Source organism: Pinus tabuliformis, chromosome 8 (genome assembly GCF_031772625.1).
Source record: "Pinus tabuliformis cultivar Carrire ecotype Pingquan chromosome 8, CPIR1, whole genome shotgun sequence".
In the NCBI taxonomy this organism is placed as follows: Eukaryota; Viridiplantae; Streptophyta; class Pinopsida; order Pinales; family Pinaceae; genus Pinus; species Pinus tabuliformis.
Genome location: NC_142294.1, coordinates 362,186,114 through 362,198,038, shown reverse-complemented (window position 1 = coordinate 362,198,038; position 11,925 = coordinate 362,186,114).

Below are 11,925 nucleotides of genomic sequence, written 5' to 3'. Positions count from 1 at the left end.
CATACTTGCATATGTTTTACGTGTCTTCTACTGGTGAATGTTATTTAATGTATTCCACACATTAAATGTTTAATCATGGTTAATGAAGTGAATGTTAGGCGTAGTTCGGGAAACATGTTAATGAATAAAAAAGTTAAGTGTTTCGCTGATGCCCCACGAAAGCCAATTTACGAAAAAAGAATTGGAGGCGTGCCAAGTGGTAGTAGACCTTATTGCAGAGATCAGGAAAGTATGCAGCCTGAGGTTATGGAGAAATCGTGGATTCAAAGTTTGGGTTTCGTAGACATGGTGGTTCATGGCAAGACCATCCAAGCACTGGTGGAAACAAGGGCCACACATAACTTCATGATCACATGGTTAGCAAAGGAATTCAGACTAAAGATTTTCCCATCGAGTGTGGAAGTCAAGGCAGTGAACTCAAGAGCTAAAGTGGCGGGGTTGGCACATGAAGTGCCTGTGCAGATTAAATACTAGCAAGGTTGGTTGGACTTCATGGTGATGGAGATGAAGGATTTTGACATGATATTGGGGCAGAATTTCTTGAAGGGCAATAGAGAAATTATTGTTCCCTTCTGCGATGAGGTTATGGTGATTGGAAAATCACAGACATGGACTTTGCCTACTCATAAGCAAAGGAAGGAAGTCAAGGTGCAACATGTTTCCTCACTATGTTTCGAGAAGGCTACGTGAGAGTTAGACATGGAGAAATATGCGGCTGTAATCAGAAAATTTGAAGGCAATGATGGAATGGGGATGCATGTTCCAGCTGAGATTTCCGAGGTGTTGGCTAAGTATGTAGATTTGATGCCCGATGAGCTACAAAGAAGCTTCCACCAAGCCGTGCAATGGACCATAGTATTGAGCTTGAGCCAGGGAGACAACCTCCGGCTAAAGCTCCTTATCAATTCCTAGGTCCTGAGTTGGAGGAGTTGAAATGAGAATTAAAGGATTTAAGTAATGCAGGTTTCTTTCGACCTTCAAGGTCCCCCTATGGAGCTCCTGTATTATTCCAACGAAAGAAAGATATGAATGAGCTATGGATGTGCTGTGATTATCGTGCTCTCAACAAGCAGATGATAAAGAATAGGTATCCTTTGCTATTAGCTGCAGATTGCTTTGATAAGCTTATGAAAGCCCAAGTGTTTTCCAAGATGGACTTGAGGCATGGGTATTATCAGGTGTAGATAGCGGAAGGGGATGAAAGGAAGACCACGCTAGTAACAAGGTATGGAAGCTTTGAATTCCTTGTTATGCCGTTCGAGCTGTGCAATGCTCCTCCTATGTTTTGTACTTTAATGAATGACGTACTACTTCCATACTTGGATTCATTCATAGTAGTGTACTTGGACGATATCGTGGTGTATAGTGATAACATGGAGGATCATAAGAATCACTTGGCATTGGTGTTTGAGGCACTGAAGAAGAGTCAGTTGTACTTGAAGAAGTCTAAGTGTGTGTTCGCTAAGACTGAGATTCCGTTCCTTGGACACATTGTGGGTCAAGGGTACATACGGATGGAGCCGAATAGGGTGAAGGCGATCGAGGATTGGGTTGAACCGAAGGATTTCCATGATATGAGGGTGTTTTTGGGCATGATCAACTACCAACGAAAGTTTGTATAGGGGTACTCCAACGTGAAATCATCACTTATAGACCTACTGAAGAAAGACAAGAGATGGAGTTGGACGAACAAATGTCAAGAAGCATTTGATGATTTGAAGAAGAGGATGGTTACAACACCGATACTGAAGTTGCTGCACTTCGAGCGACCCTCTGAGGTACACACAGATGCTTCAAATTTTGCCATAGGAGGGGTTCTTATACAGGATGGGCATCCAAAGGCGTACGAGAGTCAGAAGTTGCAGGATAGAGAACAGAGGTGTCCAGTCCATGAGAAGGAAATGACTGTGATCATTCACTGTTTACAGGTATGGAGGCATTACTTGATTGGGAAGCCTTTTGTTATCAAGACTGACAATGCAGGATAGAGAATAGAGGTATCCAGTCCATGAGAAGGAAATGACTGTGATCATTCACTGTTTACAGGTATGGAGGCATTACTTGATTGGGAAGCCTTTTGTTATCAAGACTGACAACATTGCAGCAAGTTATTTTGCATCACAACCTAAGCTGTTAGTGAAGCAAGCTCTTTGACTGGACTTCTTGGCAGACTTCGACATGACTATTGAGTACAGGGCGGGTAGACTCAATGCGGTGGTAGATGCCCTTAGCAAGAAGGGACAACTAGCAGCATTGGAGGGAGAGGAAGACCAGGCAGCACAAAGTAGGAGTTGAGTACAGATGTCAGAAGAGATGCAGAATAAGCTCAACGAAAGCATTAAGAGTGATACTCAGGTGCAGAATATAGTGAAGCAGATAATGGAGGGGAAGACACGAAAGTTATTTCTCCGAGATGGATACTTTTTCTTTGGAAACTGACTCTATTTTCCAAATTCATCCGGGTTTAGGAGGCACCTTTTGAAGGAGTGCCACGATACTCCATGGGTTGGCCACCCAGGGCAGCGTTGTTCTTTGGCATTATTGGAGAGAGGGTTATTTTGGGAGAAGATGAGAGAGGATGTGGAGGAGTATGTACATATGGGCATCATTTGTCAGAAGGACAAATCAGATACTCAGAGGCAAGGGGTTTTGTTGCAGCCTTTACCGATTCTTGAGAGACCATGGATGAGTGTCTCGATGGACTTCATCACTCAGTTACCGCAGATACAGAGGTATAATAGGATCATGGTCGTGGTTGAACATTTTTCCAAGTATGTTGTCTTTGTTCCAACAAAGATACTTTGTGGAGCCGAGAGTACTGCGGAATTGTTCCTCAAGAACATAGTGAAGTATTGGGGAATGCCGTTGAGCATAGTATCAGACCGAGATTTGCGATTTAAAGGTAGATTTTGGACCACATTTTTCAAGCTAGTCGGGACAGATTTGTTGATGAGTTCGAGTTACCATCCGCAGACAGATGGGCAGACCGAGAGGATCAACGCATTGCTGGAGGATTACTTGAGACATTATGTGATGACTGATCAGAAGAATTGGCCTGAACTCTTCGATGTAGCTCAGTTTAGCTACAACATAAAAAGGAGTTATGTGACAAGGTACAGTCCATTTGAGTTGGTAAATGGACAGATGCCAGTCACACCACATACCGTAGTGACAGGAGGTTTGTTGAGGATTCCTCATGCGAAGAAGTTCATGAAGGCTTGGGATGAGACCTTGGAGGTAGCATGGGTGTGCTTGCATGAAGCTCCAAGGAGAATGAAGAAATGTGCAGATAAGGATAGATGGGATGCACACTTCAGTGTTGGAGACATGGTGTTCCTAAAGATTATCGGAGATTAGTTTTAGCCACCTAAGGGGACTACGAGATCGTTGACAAGGAAGTATGAGGGGCCATTATGGGTTAAGAAGTTAGTGGGGGATGTTTCCTATGAGTTGGAGCTTCCGCACCATATGCATATGAAACATCCAGTTTTCCATATCAGTCATTTGAAGAAGTGACAAATTAATGCAGAACATATAGAGAGAGTGGAACCACTGAGGGGACCAACCATGATTGTTGACAGGACAAACCTTGTGATGGAGAAGATTTTGAATCTTCGAAAAACAAGAATTGGGAGTCACATAAGACAGGAATCTCTTGTCAGATGGAAGGATGCACCAGAGGAGGATAGTTGGGAAATTGAGGACTCTCTTTGGAGATGGAAACGAAAGATTGCGAAGTACGATAAGAAGCTATGAAGGATAGCCAAACATCCGAGGATGGCAATGAGCTTAGGCGGGGGAGAATCTAACGCCCGCAGGTTGTTGTGACGCTCGGCGGAATGGGCGCGGCCGCCGGGCATGCCTAAACAATGAACCAGGCGATCTGGCAAGGGCGAGAGACAGGCACGAGCAATGAGCTAAGGGCGACTCTGTAAGTTGAGAAGGCGAAGTGTGGATGATAAGCTCGCAAGCAGACTTATAGTGGGTGAGCAGTCCCGCGAGGGCGCGCCCCACCCACGAGTCGACTTGACAAACAGGTGAGCCAACGTGTTAAGATGGGTGAACCGACACAAGTTGTGGGTTTGGTGGGTCGGCCAGGTGCCCCCACACAATGGACGAACCATATAAGAACTCAGCGGTTGATTGATGGGATGAGCCCGCACGATGGGCAAACTAAACATGAAGATGCAAAAAGTAGTGGGCAGGGTGACATGGGCGTGTGCACCTGTCGGGTGAGTCACGGTTATGGTGAGGTCGTTCGAAGTCGCGGTAAGGAACAGTAGGGCGAATCGTTTGAAGAATCATTCAAAGGTGCGGAAGGACGACTCGTTCGAAGGTGCGGTAGGGCGACTCGTTCGAGGAGTCGTTCAAAGGATCATTCGAAGGCGCGACAAGGTGACTCGGTGAACGAGCATCCACCGAATGAAGTTTGACACAGTTGAATTGTTGTAACAGGTGAGGTTGCATGACAAGTCGTGCAAGCCTGAACAAAGGCAATGTTCGAAGTGTAAACAAAGGCATTCAGAAAGCTGAATGGTGAAAACCTGAATAATACCGGTTGAAGGTTTTCCTCCTGGTGATTGTAAGAACACATTTGATAATAAAAATTTTACTTGCATATGTTTTAAGTGTCTTCTATTGGTGAAAGTTATTTAAAGTATTCCACACATTAAATGTTTAATTATGGTTAATGAAGTGAATGTTAGGCGTAGTTCGAGAAACATGTTAATGAATGAAAAAGTTAAGTGTTTGGCCAATGTCGCATGAAAGCCAATTTATGAGAAAAGAATTGAGGACGTGACACTTCACCTCAAACGCTGCATCTTCATTGTCGTTACAGTGACACTCACTCGGTGTCCATATAATATAATAAAGCATAGAACAGTTATAAGTGAAGGCACAAATAATAAACGGAGTTGTTTTTAGTGTGATTTTTTGGATTTTTTGGTGATGAAATTCAGCTAAACAATTTGAGGTGAAATCTTCATTTGCGTTATTTAAACCGGTTTTTTATTTTATATATGGATTCAACACCCTAAAAAACCTTTACGGCACTTGGATTGTGCAAATATTACCCATCAAAATTGTGATTTCAATGAATTCCTACTGGATTTTAGAGAAATTAGACCCGAAAAACCCATCGAAAAAGCTTCCAAAAAGTCGAACAAAAGACAACTCCATAATAAACTAGGTGGAAGCACAAATAAACACGTGACGACAACAAACAAACAGATGGCTTCTTGCTAGAGTGTCGAACGAAAGCTTCCCAAAAAACTTTCCTGGAAAACAATGTCTTCGCTATAAAAAATAAAACAATTAAACTATGGTTATTAAAAAACTGATCATAAGAGCGTTTGAATTGTTTTTTATGGTGAAAATCATTTAGCACTATTAAAACCCCTATAAACTCTATACCAACCTGAAATTCTTAAATTTTGACAGCAATAATCTAGATTTCCTAAAAATTTTGTCATATTTTAACAAAGATCATACTAAAATATTCACTATTTTTTCAGCCAATTTGTAATCTTCTTAAACTAATTACTCCCTTCCCCTAGACTTATCCACTATGTTATACTGTGCCTATTCAATGGGATTTCCTCGACTCAAATAACTTATACGGTATGGTAGTGTAATTAATTAATTAGATTTTATTTATTTATTAGTTAGTTAGGAAAAATAATTTAGAATAAAAAAAAATTAATAATAACTAGTTGAGACATATCATAAGTTCATAGCCTAACGAGACTGTTTTTTAATGTTTTTTTAAATAATTGGCATAGTGGAAAATGATGTTTATCCACCACTCTATTGCTATGTTATTTGACAATGAATATCAACTACTTTATTGCTGTGTTATTTTAAAGTAAATATCAACCACTTTATTAATGGGCTATTTAACAACACATGTATTTGACCAGAATTAACAGAATTAGTAGACCATAATTAACTACGATTAAATATGAGAAAATTATAATGGTTAGTGATTAACTATAATTAACCATAACTAATAAATACTAAATTGTAATTATAATTTTAAACACAAAACTTAAATATCATAATATTTTTTTCCATTTAAATTTTAATTATTTTATTTCTTATTATTATAGATGCCTTAAAAATTTATTGAATGGGAAGAGAAACTTTCAGATAACATGGATTCCTTCCAAAAATAATCAGGTAAAGTTATTTTTCAATAATTCTTGAGGGTGTTGAAAGGTTGATGTGTTTACTATAAATAAATCAAGTTTAAGAAAAGCTAGTCTTCATACATAATGCCAAGCTTTCCAAATAGCCTCTTCTCATTCTTCAATACATAAATGAGGCTCAACTTAGTTCTAATCTTGTTTTTCTCGGGGTAGAATCTAATTGTTTTCATCTAGAGAGAAATAAGGGAGACCAACAAGGACGTTGATATTTATAATCCTCAAGATTGGTAGAATTCACACTTAGAGCTTTTTGATAGAATTATTTTGGATTTAAGGATATTTCTTTTATATTATTTTCCTTTTTTATTTTAATTGTGAAAACACAATTAAGTTATAATATATTCTAAAAGATACTTTTATTTCATATTTATGATCAAAAACTCTTGTGGAGGCAAGCTTGGTAGCAAAAATATTTAGGCACTAAATCCTTCTTCCAAAATTTCTTGCTTCAAAACGTTACTTGACCATAACATTCTAATGAGACTAAATTTATTAAATTAATTAAATAGCTACATAACCAGATTCATCCTAGAGGCCCCTCGAATCCCGAATCTGGCATGTTCGACGTGATTTTGCCCTGATTCGTGTCCAAATCCAATGACACATCGTGTCCTATTTTGACACGTTGAATCTGACTCTGTGTCACGATTTTGGCAGCGTGTCTTGTTTTCTAGGACTCGTTAGGTGGCAAAAGTGACCTGCGTGGGTATGAAAAGGCCGCATTTGGTCATTACAGCCACGCATATTTTCATTTGGCAAGCATTTTGGCAGCTTAATGATCAAGTCTAGGCCCTAGTATTGATATGTTATTCATGGTAATGTTAAATTCTTAAAGTAAAAGTGACATTCTCCTTAATCTTGATTTTCATCCTTTTACTTAAATTTTTAACATTACCATGAAATGACTCAAGATGTTTGAGAGTGGCTCCGGCCTCATTGGATTTCATATGGAGAAAGTAGAATTTTAGATTTCATTCAAAATCCAGTAGACTTATCAGTTTTTCAGGATTTTAGGATTGGGGGATTGCAATGTTTCCATTGAATTTTGTCATGTATTAGGGTATGGAACTTGTATTTAATCAAGAGCACCAATCCCTCTATGTACCTTGATGTTAGTGACATTGGTTGTCGAACTCCTGTATCATGACCCTCCTAAAAATGTACACATCACTCAAACAAAATCTTGACTTGACATGTTACGCTTGTTCTATCTTATGTTAATGCTTAAAGGGTGATATTAATGACAAAGATCCCTATAAAGATATAGATGTAATGACAAAGATACCTTTGGATATTAATGCTTAGAGGGTGATATTAATGACAAAGATCCTGATTTTCCAACAAGACTAAAAAATTAGACATTTATCGTGGTGGCAAGAGGGCCAAGCATAAGAAATAGATAATAGATTGACACGTATTTGAATTTTGTATGTATTATGCATGCTAATAGCTATAGATGAAGATCTATATTTGAAATTAATAAATTTGTATCATTAATTAAAATTTGTGTAAGAAATATCTAATTTTTAATATATATATAACGAATCCTACGTGTCCTGTTCCAGGGGGTCAACGTGTCTGAATCCGACACCACGAATCCCGAATCCTACGAATCCTGAATCGCCGTGTCAGGTGACTTAGTTAACTAGTATTATTTGATTTATTAATGTAAGATTTGTTATATCTTATTTGACTTAATTTATAATAAATTAAAACATAGTAAAATTTAGAGACTAAATATTCAAGTGTTTAAGAATGAAAACATATTTTAAAGTTTAGAAACATTAACAAATTTTGCAAGTCTATACTATGAAAATTATAAAATATTTGGTGATATCTTTGTAAAGACATTTAAATTTATTATGTTTTTATATATACTCTCTATATAATTTTCGTGATATTTAAGGTAAAACAATTTTATATTATAAAACTTGGGTGAATTAATTTTAGAAAAAAATGAAATTGGCGAAACTTTTTTTAGGAAAAACCATGAAAATTATACCACCTATGAATATTAACCCCGAAAATTTTCCAAGTTTTTAGTTACAACATCTATTATTGTAAAAATAATGAACATTATTTCCTCACAACCTCATAGTCGACCTGTCTCATAATTCAATTTCTTACTAAATAGTCAAATTCAAATTAGGATGAACTTTGAATGGTGGTCCAAACATTAAACACTTATTCCATTTCATTATTTCTTTATGATAAAGTAAAATTATTATTTAATCTTTAGAAAGATAAATTAGAACGAGTTTTGTTTTGGCGTAGTCTACCACTACCTAAATATGGCCAATAGAAAAATCATAATTGTTTTAGCATTCAACATAGTTTCTGTGGTAGTTCAACAAAAAAGAAAAGGAAAAAATATATTGAGGGCCTAAACAACAAAGTATATCAACGATATAATAAAAAAATGGCTTTTATGATAGCTTGACAACAAAGAAAAAACAATTATTAAAGGCCTACACACCAAGGTATATCAACTACCTAATGAAAATAAAGTGAAGAGAGGACAAGAATAACCAAACTGATTAAAAACCATTGAATTTTTCTTGCTCTTTGCATCCTCAACGGTGTAATAGATGAAGAAGAATTCCTTTAAGAAATTCTAGAATTAATTTAAGCACTCTAAGATCATGATAATTATTGCAGCACTATAATTGTTTAGATCACCATTGTAACCAAATACATGTTATTGAGCTGACAGGTGCATTGTACATTCGATTATGAGGGCTATGTGACATTCCATGTATGGTCAACTTAGAGTTGACAATTGTCCTTCATTCTTAGTCATAAACAAAACGGAATAAATATTTCATGACTTAGTATAAGTTCATATAATCTTTAAAAAGATAACAAGTGAAGAAAGTGTGAGTAAGATGTTTAAATATACTTTATAAAAATATTTCAACAGGGGTTTTAAATAAAATATTTGATGATCTATGTTGACTAATTTATATTGATATCAACTTCATATATATCCACATATAGAAAGAAAATGTTAAGAGAAAATATGTTAATGTTGTATATAATAAAATATGCAGAAGACAAAAATTAATTGAGAGTTAAAAAATAAATTAAAAAATATGAAATACTTCCTAATAAGGATGATAATATGGAGATGTGTACTTCATTCAATTTTTAATATAAAATTAATATATGACATTTAAAAATATTCATAATAATAAAATATTTCAATGTGGGTTTTCAATAAAATATTTTAAAAGGTAATATTAAGTAATATTGATGTATATTTAAAAATATATTGATAATAAGAAAATATTTTAATGTAGAGAATGTAGTCCATAAATAAAATGTCTCACTTCACATGTAATGTATAAAAAATAAAATAAAAAATAAAAAATCTATATAGATAGAAAGATATATATTATTTAAAAAAAAAGTATATATCATATAAAGTAATTGAAAAAAATAAGTTTTATGATTAAAATGTTATAAATAATCTCACTATTTGGTTTCTTTTTGTTACAACAAATAATTTGTGGACTTACAAATTTAAGTTATGCATTCTATATAACATTAAAAAATGCAATAAACAGTTAATCTTCCTCTCCATATATATATCTTTTATTAGGGGATGACTTTTTTTGTTTTTTTTTTCTAAATTTTGCACTCTAAAAAAGGTTTGCATCACTCTAAAAGAGTTTTTCCCCTGAACATATTTCGTCACTCTTGGCCCATACTAGATATGTGCTTAGTATGGACCAATACTCTAAAAAAGGTATAACTTTGTGTGGAGTGTAAGTGAAATTTAATTGCACATATTATATTCAAATGTTTAATGTACTCACACTATTTTACATTTTGTTTTTTAAGGTGTAACTTTGTGTGGAGTATAAGTGAAATGTAATTGCACATATTATCCTTTCTATATCACATTCAAAAGTATAATTTAAACAATAAAAAGTTACACATCATATATATATATATATATATACGCTATGAAGAATTTTTTTTTTTAACTTTTATAGTTTAAAAAAATTTAAATCCAAAGAGATTTCATCACTATTAATCTATACTATCACTCTTAGCCTATGCTAAATCCATGCTTAATATAGATTTTACTAAATAATATTTAAAAAATATGAAACTTGGTATGAAAGTTAAGTGAGATTTCTAAATTTAATTGCATAGAGATTATACTTGTTAAAAAGTGGTTGGATTTGAACAAACATGTGTGACAAAGGAAATCAAAAGAGAATAATTCACATTAAATTTTTGTGATCATTCAGGTGAATATTTTTACGTTTATTACATTGATAAAGAGATTGAACCATGCCAATATCTTTTAAAATTCACTAACCAATATTAAATTCACGCGATGATCGAAACCACTCCAAGTGCACTACCCCCACTTTGCCATGGAAAGACCACGCCACAATCAGAAATGAGAGTGGATTATGATCGAATGGATATGTTTTTTTCCGCCCCGGAGATGGCCGAGCACAGGATTTCTCGAACTGAATTTTGTATTATCGCGCTGGTCCAGGTGAATCAAAACTGACCGGAATTAGCCATGGACAATTCACGGTAAAGGTACCGGACTACGGTCCCCTGTGCACTCCAATGCAGTACGTTATTGCACAAAAGCATAAACGCCATTGAACAAATATTGCAAGATTTACGACGTGAAATTGAGTTGGACAATTTATGTTGGGTCTATATGCATATGAAGTCTTGCAAAAATGGTCAATTTCGAACATCCCAAAATATTGTTTAATCTCTATCATTACAAAGCATGTAAATACATTTAAAATGGTACTGGACGCGGCATTGTGGACCACATACAAACATGCCAAAACTAAGAAGAGAGAAGAGGTGGCAACGTGGGCAAACAATATTAACGAATGTTTTTATTACTTTCTGAATTTATTAGGAAAATAATTTATATAAATTTTTTTAAAAAGGAAAAGTATCAGAATTTGTGTTTTTAAAGTTAAGAGGTGTAGTGATAAAGTCATGTAAAATTTGTTATTAAATTTAAGTATAACAAGAGGGGCTGCGCGACAGCTAGTCCCTGTTCTATGTGAATGTTGAAAGCAATGGTGGGAGCAAAGTCAAGTTGTGATGCAGTTTAATCTATAGTCTTAACGCTAAGCAGGAAACTAGATCAGTCAGATTGACCTGTTGGGTTAGTTCATTTCGGTAAGGAGGCCTGGCAACCAAATGCTTCTCGTGGTATCCTAAGCTCAATGTATGTGCAACCATCTATCGAATCCGTTGACAGCGAAGTATGGTTTTTGTTGCTGATGTCAAATCAATATGATCTGGAAATTCAGTACCTAGTAATTGCATATTGTTATGAAATAAGGGCAATCATACAGTTATCTCCTGGTTTCACACCTATGTTAAGGGTGGCATGATGGTAGAAGGATATGAGCTAAGAGCATAAACTTGAGGCCTATATCACCCACACAGCCACTTGTGGCACCATCGACATTAGAACGCTGCAATAGGGGCAATCTATACCAAGCTACAACATATCACGCATCAAACATCGATTGTGGAGTACTGTCTAACCCACTATCTGTTTCTCTAACGTGGAGCACTAAAAGACTTCTAGTAGCACATAGACAAACCTTGCTCATGTACATTACCTCTTCACCCTAGGCCCCGAAGCTACCTTCTTATAAAAGGCTTAGGATGTAAGATAGTAGGGGAGGTTCGATACCTTGAATTTGTGCTTATG